At 37.8% G+C, this 12,375-nt stretch overlaps 1 protein-coding gene across 1 annotated transcript in view; it reads right to left on the bottom strand.

Moving 5' to 3' along the window:
- SAMD5 (sterile alpha motif domain containing 5) overlaps window positions 1–12,375 on the bottom strand; it is a 388,798-nt gene that overhangs the window by 83,439 nt on the left and 292,984 nt on the right. The window lies entirely within an intron of this gene.

Genomic DNA, 12,375 nt, shown 5'->3' with positions numbered 1-12,375 from the left:
TCTTTAAAATGATTTTAGCCAGAGTCTACCTCGTGCAGAAGTACGAAAGTATGTCTAGTTGCATATAATGGGCTTACTGACTTTTTTGCCAGGTTGGAGGAAGAGGATAGTGAAATTGAACAGGGAAAGGAGAGAGTTGAGTATTTTTTCATAACATTTGTTTTCTGAGTAAGAATAGCTTATTGTAGAAATTTGGAATATAAGGAAAAGTATAAAGAAAAATAATAAAATTTTTTCATAGACCCATCAACCAATGATAATCTTATTATCATTTTGGTATACTTTTATTTTTTTCTATGCACTCATTATGTAGTGGACTCTTTCCTCATAGAGTTCTCGATCTTGCTGTTCTACTTCTCATTACATTGTAAGCATTTTCCAGTGTCTTAGCTTCTTACCTGTCTAGAGGATGACAGCTTCTCATCATAACTGGATGTGTTGTTTGTGTAAAGCAGAGGAAGTGGGTCCTTCCCATGTAATGAAGTTTCAGACTCCTCAGAAATGGCAATTCAAGAAACTAGCTCTAATCTACTCACTAAGATTTCTGCTGAGCAGCAGACAAGTTGTAAATTGATCAACAGAAGACAGGTGTGCCCGTGTATATGTCTGGTTGCAGGTATATACACACTCTTGTATTCCTGCATTCTTGGGGAAGTGGTTTATTAGGAAAAAGACTGCAGCTCACTAAGATGCAATGATAGTTTAAAAAATAAATGTTATATGTGGAGGATAAACAAACAAACAAACACATAGATACGGAGAACAGATTGGTGGTTACCAGAGTGGAAGGGAGCAGGGGGGAGGGCAAAAGGGGTAAAGGGGCATACGTGTATGGTGATGGATGGAAATTAGACTCTTGGTGGTGAACACGATGCAGTCTATAGAAGTTGAAATATAATGATGTACAACTGAAATTTATGAAATGTTGTAAACCAGCGTGACCTCAATAAAAAAAGCCTTCAAAAAAATAGATTGTTAAAAATCATATTATTACATAAATAAAAAGCTGATTCTTTTAATTTAATAGCTATTAAAGGCATAAAAGTTTTATTAAGTATTTAATGAAAAATCAGAAGTAGAACTCAACTGAAAAAAGCTTTAAAATGTATTATTACATCATATCTATAATTCAAATATGCTTTGGAAAATGTTTTTTGTTAGACTAATAGGTTATCAATAGGTATAAATGCATTTACTCTCAGAATGGACAATCAGATGTTTACCCATCTGTTTAAAATGGGTTTTTCACTCAAAACTTAGGTTTTGGCAAAACACATTGAGAGTTTTTTTGTTCTTTTTTTTGCATTAGAATAATTCCTGAGCTAGACACTGAAGCCTCAGCCTTGCAAATATTCATAATAATTGTCCTCAGGCAGCATCTAGGAGTCCCCAAGACAAACCCTCATTTGAAACATTTCAGAAAATATCAGAAAAGCGCACACAAAGAGAATCTTTGAGGCATTCATTCATGCATTTATTAATTCACCCAGCAACTATTAAATGCCAGGCCCTGGAAAGGGGAAGCAGCTGAGCTGAATGTTGTAACAGGGAGGCAGAAATGCACAAATGTGTCCATGCAGCAGGGATGTTAAATGAATTCCAGGTTCAGACAATTGGGTGGCCTGATTCTGGGCCAATCAACCTTTCACCTTTCTCTCTTCTCTCTGTCTCTCTCTGCATCTCTCTCCTTCACACACACACACATCTCTACATACACATACATATACAGACACACAAATCAGCGTCTGTGTCTACAATGAACGATGACGCTCAATACTCCGTGTAAATAAGTCTCCACATCCCTACTATTGGATCTCATCTTCAGTTCACTCTAAAGTAAGAAGAAAGAGTGATGTATGGAACACTGGCCTCACAAGATGCCTAACAAAAAATGGTTCCCTGGTGAAATAAGTTTGGAAAGCAATATATTTCATTCCCCTAGTGGAGATTTATAACACATATTAGCATAGTAAAGATTCTCAAAGAATTCCTGCAATGAAGAAAACTATTTTAAAGTTGTTTGCCTCAGAACATTTTAACTTGGAAATATTTATTTGTTTCCTATGTATTTTCAACCACAGGGGACAAGTAATGGTACAGAGCACTCGGTACCCTGTGATTAGGATATTTCAATTATGAATAAACACATGGAATGCAATAAGGTTCATAAAATATCCATCTTTCTCTGCAGGACCCTTTGATCTTATTTTATAAAAATTATATAAACAAAAACTGCAATATAAAGCCTTCTGTTCACACACCAAAATAAATAAATTAATTAAATACAGTAAAGGCGGACTACAGGCTTTCCTCTGTCGCAACAAGATTTCTTCTCAGGTCTCTGATCTAACAGTTTCCATAAAAGGTCTGGTACTGCTCCTTTCATTCCTGGGGTCTCTGAAGGTAACATGGGATTCTCTGACATTCTAAAACCACTGCATGAAAGAGACATCTCATTTCTAGGGTGTTCTGTATGGAGCACCAGTTGGCAATGGTAGGTTCACCAACTGCATTCATTTACTGACCAAATCTTTTCTTTATTTTCAGAATCTTTTTAAAGGAAAATATGAAAAGGTTGTTAAAGCTAATTACACTCAGTTCAAGGACACTTAGGGATCGACGTTTTCTCTTAAGAATTCTCAAATAGTGAAATTGACATTTTTATCCAAGTCCCTCTGCATGAAAGACAAGCAGGACGTTCCCCAGGGCGGTGGAATTCAAGTCACTCAAGACAGGTGGGCGAGGATGATGTTTACGCTCTTGGGTGGCAGGTCTCCGTGTAATAGCCTTTAAGAGGGGAAAGAAATCAAAGTGGAACACTGAAAAGAAACAAGGAAGAGGCTACTTTTCCACCTCCCAACACAAATCCTTCAGTGACAGACAAGACCAAATAGCTGGGGGTGTGGTTGGCAGCTGAGATAGCACAGTGACAGGTTAACAGCAAAAGGTAAGACCTTGGGTCGTATTTGGAACAATCACATATATGTCACCTATAAATGTTCAATGAAAAAAAACGCCATAAAAAGGAGACAAAAGCGGGAAAAAGGAGGGAGGAAGATGTTGCTCAGCTTAATCCTTAATTCCATTTCAGGTAACAAAACCTTTTAGCTTTACCTCATGACCCGAGGCTGTATCATGGGCTCTTTAAATGGATATCCAGGTGCTTTGCAACTTCTGTTATGAGTTTGAGTTGGTGAAGAGTTATCAGTCTTATCAATCAAACACAGTTATAATATACCAAATGGGGGTTCCATTTGGGGTAGCCCTGTCCCCTACCAGCCCTCCTTTGCCAATGTGAATCCATTCTGAAACGGTATTCCTGAGGGTCTACGTAAACCTTCAAGTCCCAGCAGGAGCTGGAGAATGTGGTAAAACACTGAAGATACTCGGTCTCTGAACTGATGGCCTTGTATTCAAGAAATATTGCTTCTAAAATTACGACCCTTGACCTGTGACACTGATCCTACTAAGGGAATGATATCTTCCTCCACATCCTTGTCAATAAGATCATGTTGTAAAGGGAAATCGTGTAACAATATGTTGATCCTGCAGTGCCCTCTCCTTCCCCCGTCTGGACCCCTCGTTGCGGGCCTTAAGCTCACATCTAGTGTGCTCTCAGAAATAATCTTGTAAAATAAGACTAATAGTCAGAACACCTTCAGGACAATGGACAATTTCTATTTCAGTAGTTTTATTTTGCATCAGACTAAAAGCTCACCCCAGAAAGCTTCTTTCTAGAGAATATATACCACCTTTATGTCAAAATACAAAATCAGACAATTTCACCAAATGCAATTTCACATTTGAGATCTCAAAGAGGCTATTTCTAGAAGTGTCAGTAAAGGAGAGTTATGAATTTTTGTTACCACAAAATTGTCTAATACTTCACATACTTTCACATGTGAGTTCTATTTGATAACTAAAAATGCTGCATTTATTTAGCATAATTTTTTTATATTGTTTGATACCAGGAAATAAATTCTGAATAACAAGTATATGCTCTTCCCTCAAATCTAGCTTTTCAAAGTCCATCCCAGGTCCCAAGGTGCTAGTGAAACTTCTGGAGGATTCTAGAATTCACTCCAGAGGTCAGAGAGGGGTGGTTGGAGCCCCTCACACCATGACAGTTCCTTTCATCTTTGTAGAAAGTGCACATTTTTGGAAATCTGAAGAAATAAAACATAAGAAAGAGAACCAGTCTCAATCAAGAGAACTGATGCATTCTAGAGAGCTAGAAGTCGTCAGAGAACAGGATTCCGGGGTGATTCTGAAGTCTCAAGACTTAGCAGTGAAGTGGCCCCATGAGCTAGGTTTTCATCCACAGACCTGACAGGCGTTAGAAACACACTTCCGTGGGCTGGCCCGGTGGTGTAGTGGTTAAGTGCGCACGCTCCGCTGCTGGTGGCCTGGGTGGCCCGGGTTTAGATCCCAGGCGCTCACCGACGCACCACTTGTCAAGCCATGCTGCATGCTGTGGTGGTGTCCCATATAAAGTAGAGGAAGATGGGCACGGATGTTAGCCCAGGGCCAGTCTTCCTCAGCAAAAAGAGGAGGATTGGCAGATGTTAGCTGAGGGCTGATCTTCCTCACAAAAAAAAAAGAAACACCTTTCCAAGGGAGCAGCGGAAACAAAAGACAGTTTCTAACAGTCAACCTCATTCTCCAGAGTATTTGGACAGCTAAAAAAGAATAACTCTTTTTTTAAACAAAAGCTAAATGAAACAACAAACAAAAAATCCCACATCTTATCTCATTTGTCAGTTACGTATGGTGACTTGGAGGGGACTTTTCTGCACAATTTTTGTACAAGGAGGGTAAAAACTCAGGAGGGCAAAGGACACCCCAGAGAATTCTTAGTGAGGATGCTTTCTGGCCCAAAACTGGCCCTCTCCCTTTCCGAGCTGTCATCTCCATCACGAAGCGTGGAGATGTGTCTATTGATGTGCAGGGCTATGTGCTCAGTCGGGCTGCTCTCAGCTCAGTGTCACAGAGTAACAGCTGCTGTCACAGAGCCGGGAGGAATATCTGTCCCGAGTTCACACAGGGCAGCCCTTCAGAGATTACACTTCACAGATTTATTTTGGCATATTTTCCCTTGGGCTTCAAGGGTGGGTTCTAGAAAGGAGGATCTGGGTACGGAAGTGGGCCTGAGGGAGAGAGGTCAGGCTGAAAACACAGGCTAAAACCTTGATCACTTCTGCAGAAATTTTCCTCAGTCCTACCAAAATCCACGTTTCTTATTGACTGTTTTTGAGAAGTCTGCGAATCTATAAAGTATTCACGATCCCTGAGCGTCCAGCTCAAAATGAGAGCTGATGCAAATGAATTTGCCTTTTCCAGACAGAAGCTAGACTGTAAGTGTGGGCGGATGTGCTGGGCTGTGATGGGAAAGCTGACGTCCTGACTAGCCATGCAGCTTTTGGAAATAAACTCAGTCAGCAGCAGACACGGAGAAGGGGCTTTCCACGTCCACCACCAGCTACCCACCACTGGAGCTGAAATGACTGGAGGATTAGAGACACAATTAGCACCGTCAGCTGGAAAGGCCAGTGACCTGATTTCTGCTTTACTTTTGTGACTGTTGACCCCACAGTGGAGAGAGAAATCTTAACTCTTAAGTAATCATACAGATGTTTTCTGCAGTTCAACTGTTACCCATATATTACTATTATCTCAAATTTTTTTGCATGTTGACAAGGAAAAATATGAATCAATTTATTCCAATAATTCATTTTGTGTTTTGAAATTACATATTCATGTGGAAGCTAATTCATATCAAAAAGAGTCATATTTAAGGTTTTGACAAACAAAGCTAATAAAACACAGGGTACATTTTATTGAAGAGTGCAATCTTGCAGTCCTCTGACTTTGTGTTCCTATTAGAAGCAGACACTGGTCCAAGCTTCTAGTATCTAGACAGTCAACCTCTTTTCCAGTTGGTCCCAAGTGTGTCAAGGACTATGACCAGCCTGAGGAATTATGGATTCCAAATCTATTGCTGGCAATCAGTGAAATCTTTACTGCTCAAAGATCCACAAACTTCATTTAAATTCCAAGGATTTCAAAGTCAAGAATAAATTCTACAAATATCTATGAAGGAGAGTCTTAAAATAATTTGACCTGTTTAAAAATCTGCAATAGTCTTGTGTTAAATAGGGTCATTAATTAAGATAATGGTTGTTATGGGTTGAGCTGTTACCCAAAAAGATATGCTGAAATCCTAAACCCCATACTTGTAAATGTGACCTTATTTGGAAATAGGGTCTCTGCAGATGTAATTAAGTTAAGATGAGGTCATGCTGGATTAGAGTGGGCCCAAATCCAATATCACTGGTGTCCTTAAAGGAGAAGAGAAGACAAAGAGAACACACAGGGAGAAGGCCATGTGTCAGCAGAGGCAGAGATTAGACTGATGTGTCTACAAGTCAAGGAATGCCAAGGGTTTCTGGCAACCACCAGAAACTAGGAGAACACAAGGAAAAATCCTCCCCTAGAGCCTTCAGAAAGAGTCTGGCCCTGCTGATATCTTGATTTCTCTAGAACTGTGACACAATAACTTTCTGTTGTTTTAAGCCACCCAGTTTGTGACACTTGTGATGAAAGCCCTAGGAAACTAAAACACAAGATTAAGTGTTATAAAGCAAATATGGTAATTGTAGGAAATTTACTTTCTTATTTGGTGACTAAGTAATATCCACTGTGTTTAAACATGGACAGACACAAGTTATTTTCTGACCTATGCTTATGTAATTACCTTTAACTGCAAAAAGCAAATGCCAGAGACAAATTTTAAGCATTTTGATGATGGAATGAAAAAACAAAAATAGAACAAGAACTAATAAGACATGAAAATGAAGAAAATGCTTTTAAGAGTGTTGTGTTATTGATCAGTTATCAATATCGGTTCCCTCACTGGCTAGCTATTAGTGGAACCCAAACGTAAATGAATATGTGTAAAGTTTATCTCAAAATTGGTAAGTGTTTGATCTTTTGGCCACAAATGTGTTGCCTATTCGCGTGTCAACGTATGAAGGAATGCCAACAAGGCTTCGTCATCTCTGTCATCTTTCCTTACAAGTGCCTTCTCCAAATCCACAGACGTTAGTATCTAACTGAGCTGTGCAAGAGAGACTTTCATCCATCATCTCTCCATAGGGAACTTGATGTTGTCAAAGAAAATTTTTCTGCCTCTCTTTTTGTTTCCTCATTGTAGGCATGGCCAAAAGCATCAAACCAAGGCTGAAAGAAAGCAAGACAGAAAATTCAGCCTTTATCATGACAAGAGTGTTCAGAGGAGATGTGGTAAGTCACATTCCATGTATGCACTATGATTTACAGAGCTGGTGGAAAGAGAAACCCCGGAGAAACAGAAAAGGTACCTGGATTCTCACTTCCAGTGGAACAGTGTTCTGAGCTGAGAGGGCACCAGGTATGATGTGATCCTTCCATCCATGACCCCACCCATGCCTTCCGCTCAGGCAGCAGATGAGAGCACAAGGGAGCTCCCACATGAGGACTCAGAAGCACTCCTGCTGGAATGCCCATCTCCATGGCTGTGAGCATCCACACTACCGGACAACTCACACAACGCAAAGGTCTTTCCTCACAAGTCATCATCACAGGCAGGCACTCTCTGGTCCTCAGCAGAAAATATAAACTCTCTGCCCAAAGTTTCAATCCCCTTTCTCTGCCTTTTTCCCCTTCTTTACCTATATCTACATACTACATATTTTACTTATTCATGTCGTTTATTGTCTTTCCCCCACTAGAATGTAAATTCTAAGAGGGTCTTTTACTCCATGGATCATGGCTCTATTCTCAAAGAACAGTGTTTGGCACTTGAATAAATGAACTATGGAGGAAAAGACCCGTGCTTGCTTTCATGTCAGGTGTGAGAAGGTTTTAGTGGGTTTAACTAACCACGGGTTCTGACCAATTTATGAGACTGAATGAGTAGAGTTCTCCCTTATGCTTATATATTTCCAACGCCTGATGGGGGAGTTTAGTGAGTAAACAGTAGAGAGTTGACCTCTGCTGAGGGGTGACTGCTCTCTAGGATACCAATCAAGCACATATCATCAACTGTACACTACAAGCATTTGTCATTTTTGAGAATTGATTATCTCCAACTGCCAAAGCCATTTACTTAATTACTTTTGAAGCATTTACCAGTGTACAATATCTAAGGGCTTCATAAATCAACCAGCAGAGGATTAGGTGTCTCCAGGACCCCTAAACTAACACAATAAATTGCCCAAAGAGGACAGAGTAATAAAACCTAAATTAAATAATTCTTACTAAACTAATTCTTACTAAATAATTCTTACTAAATTTTTTCAAACATAGCAACCTAAAAAGATGCATAGCAACAGAAATAAATGTTTGAATAAGGCCCAAGGGCTATACTAGCACCTAAGGGATTGAATTACAAATTCTTACCTAGTCTATTAACAAAGTGTCGCTAACTGGTCAATGGCAATTTGACCAGGTAACATTGATCAGGGTCATTTAGGAAATATCAGTATGGTAAACTACCACATGAAACCATCACCACAATCAAAATAATGAACATACTCATCACCCCAAACGTTTCACCATGTCCCTTTGTAATCGTTCCCTCCTGCCCCTTCCCATCTGCCTCTACCACATAACACCCATCCCCAGGCAACTATTGATTTAGTTCTTTTCACTAAAGTTTAATTTGAATTTTATAGAATCTTATATAAATGAAATTGTACAGTATGTTCACAGCTTTGTCTTACAGGCTTCTTCCACACACCATAATTATTTTGATTCATCTTTGTTATTGCAGGTATCAGTAGTTCATTCCTTTGTATTACTGAGTAGTAGTCCACTGTATGGCTATACCACAGTTTGCTTACCCAATAATCTGTTGATGGATGTTTGGGTTGTTTCCAGGTTTTGGTTATTACAAATCCAACTTCTATGAACATCCATGCACAATTCTTGCATGCACATACGCTTTCAATTTCTTTTGGATAAATACCTTGTAGTGGAATGGCTGGATCATATTGTAGGTGTATTTTTAACTTTTTAAAGAAACTGCCAGACTGTTTTCCAAAGAGGTTGTATTTCACTGAATATATAGATAAATTTGGGGAGAGTTGACAATTTAACAATATTGACTCTGACTCATGAGAACCATATATTTCTCCATTTTTTTAGGTCTTTAATTTCTGTCAGCAATGTTTTATAGTTTTCAATGTACAGGTCTTGCACATCTTTTTTTGTTTTTTAGATTTATCCCCAAGTATTTCATATTTTTATACAATTTTACATAATATTGTTTCATAATTTCAATTTTCAGTTGTCATTGCTAGTATATGTATATATAATATATACACACACACAATGGAGTATTTTATATTGACTTGAATCTTGTAACCTTGCTAACCTCATTTAATATCCATCAAATATTCTATATAGATGATTACACTATTTGTGAATCAAGACAGTTTTTCTTCTCCTTTCCAATGTGGATTCTTTGTCTGTTTGTTTACTGCAGTTGTATTGTACTGGCTAGAATCTTTAGTAAATGTTGAATAGAACTGATAAGAACAAACATCTTTGTCTTATTCCTGAGATTGGGTGGAAAGCATTTAATCTTTTATCACTAAGTATATTGTTAGCTGGTATTTTGTAGATACCCCTTTTTCAAGGTGAGGATGTTCTCTTCAAGTGCTAGTTTTCTCAGAGTATTTATTTATTTATTTATTTGTGAGGAAGATCAGCCCTGAGCTAATATCCATGCTAATCCTCCTCTTTTTTTTGCTGAGGATGACCGGCTCTGAGCTAACATCTATTGCCAATCCTCCTCCATTTTTTTTTTCCCCAAAGCCCCAGTAGATAGTTGTATGTCATAGTTTGCACATCCTTCTAGTTGCCGTATGTGGGATGCGGCCTCAGCATGGCCGGAGAAGCAGTGTGTTGGTGCGCGCCTGGGATCCAAACCCGGGCCACCAATAGTGGAGTGCACGCATTTAACCACTAAGCCACAGGGCCGGCCCTTTCAGAGTTTTTAAAATCAAGAATTGATGTTATATTTTATCAAATGCTTTTTCTGCATCTATTGAGATGATCATATGGTTTTTCTGTTTTAGTTTGCTAATATATTGAATTACATTGACTAATTGTTGAATGTTAAACCAACCTTGCATTCCAGAAATAAACACCATTTGATAATGATGTATTATAATTTCATGATATTACTGGAATCCATTTGCTAAATTTTTGTTTAGAATTTTTGCCTCTATGTTCATGAAGACTAACGGTCTATAGTTTTGTTGTATTGTCTTTGGTTTTGGTATCAGGGTCATTTTGGCTTCATAGAATGAGTTGAGAGGAAATTCCCAGTCATCAGTTTCCTGGATGAACTTATGTAGAATCAGTATAATTTCTTCTTTAAATGTTTGGTAGAATTCACTGGTGAAGCCAATGGGAACTGGAGTTTTCTTTGTGGGAAAGTTTTTAATCCAAAGTTTAATTTCTTTAATAGATATAGGGCTATTCAAGTTATTTCTTTCTTCTTGGGTGAGCCTTAGTTGTGTGTGCCTTTCAAGAAATTTGTCCCTTTCATCTAAGTCAGTGGTTCTCAACAGAGGGCAATATTACTCCCTTTCCACCTATAGGACATTTGGCAATGTCTAGAGACATTTTTGGTTGTTACAACTGGGAGGTGGGATATGGTACTGACATCTAGTGGGTAAAGGCCAGGGATGCTGCCAAACAGTTTACAATCCATAAGACAGCCTTCACCACAAAGAACTGTCTGGCCCAAAACATCACTATTGTTGAGGTTGAGTAACCTTGATCTATGTACCTGAATTTATTGGCATAAATTTGTTAATAATACTCCTTCATTATCTTTTTAATATCCTTAGGATCTATAGTGATGACACTTTTCTCATTCTTGATATTGGTAATTTGCACCTTCTCTTTTTTCCCTCTGATCTATTTGGCTAGAAGTTGATCAATTTTATTGATCTTTTCAAAGAAATAGCTATGTTTTCACTGATTTTCGCTTCTGTTTTATTATTTTCAATTTCATCAATTTCAACACTGATTTGATTATTGCCTGTTTTATACTTACTTTTAGTTTCATTGCTCTTATATTCTAGGTTGTTTTTTTTTTAAGGCAGAAGCTGAAGTGATTAACTTGAGCTTGTTCCTATTTTCTAATATAGGCACTTAGTGTAATAAAATTTTCCTTACATACTGCTTTAACAGCAGCCAATGCATTTTGAGATATTGTGTTTTTATTTTCATTCAGTTCAAATGTTTTCTAATTTCCCTTTAGATTAATTCTTGACTCATAGTTTATTTAGAAGTGTGTTATTTCATTTCTAAATATTTGTGGATTTTCCCAAGATCTTTATGTTATTCATTTCTAATTTAATTCCTTTGTCACCAGAGAAGATGCCTTATATCAATGACTCATTTTAAATTTAATGAGATTTGATTTATGTCCCAGAATATGGTGTACCTTATAGAATGTTCTGTGTGCATTTGAAAAGAATGTGTATTCTGCTTTTATAGGGTGGAGTGTTTTATAAATGCCAAGTAGATCAAGTTGTATGATAGTGTCGTTCAAATCCCTCCTTACTGATTTTCTGTTAACTCATTCTGTCAATTATTGAGAGAGAGATATTGAAATCTGACTACAATACTGAATCAATCAATTAGGTTTTAATTCATGTGTTTTGAAGCTTTGTTATTTGGTGCATAAATACTACATTTTTATATCCTCTTAATGAATTGATCCCTTTATTACTGTAAATTGCCCTCTTTATTCCTGGTATCAGTCTTTGTTCTGAAATCTACTTTGTCTGATATTAATGTGGCCATTCCAGCCTTCTTTTTATTAGTGTTGGCATTATAGATCTTTCTCCCCTCCTTTTACTTTTAACCCATTTGTGTCTATGTTTCAAGTCTGTTTCCTGTAGGCAGTACTCAGTTGGGTTGTGCTTTTTATCCAATCTGAGAATCTCTGCTTTTAAGTTTGGGTATTTACACCATTTTTATTTAATGTTATTGTTGATATCATAAGCAGAAGTCTTCTGTGTTTTTTGGGGGGGTGGGGGTCAAAATTTATCAAAGTGAACCCAAATCTATTCTAATATTTGCTATTTAAACTATGAGTTGGGACTAATTTTGAAGATCCTCTAGTTCAATGCCTTATCTGATGCTTGAAACTCCACTATAATGTTCTCACCAAGTTAATCCTCTGAATTAAAACCAAAGGTGATGAAAAAATTTACTGGCAAGTGATATCATTTTAGTTTGCATGAAAGTATATTTCCTTGTGGCATGTGTTCTTTGGGCCTAGTTCTGCCTTCTGGGAAGTCATCGAGTTTT

This window comes from Ceratotherium simum, chromosome 38 (assembly GCF_057802395.1).
Source record: "Ceratotherium simum simum isolate JZ-2026a chromosome 38, ASM5780239v1, whole genome shotgun sequence".
In the NCBI taxonomy this organism is placed as follows: domain Eukaryota; kingdom Metazoa; phylum Chordata; class Mammalia; order Perissodactyla; family Rhinocerotidae; genus Ceratotherium; species Ceratotherium simum.
This window is presented reverse-complemented; position numbering and strand designations above follow the sequence as displayed.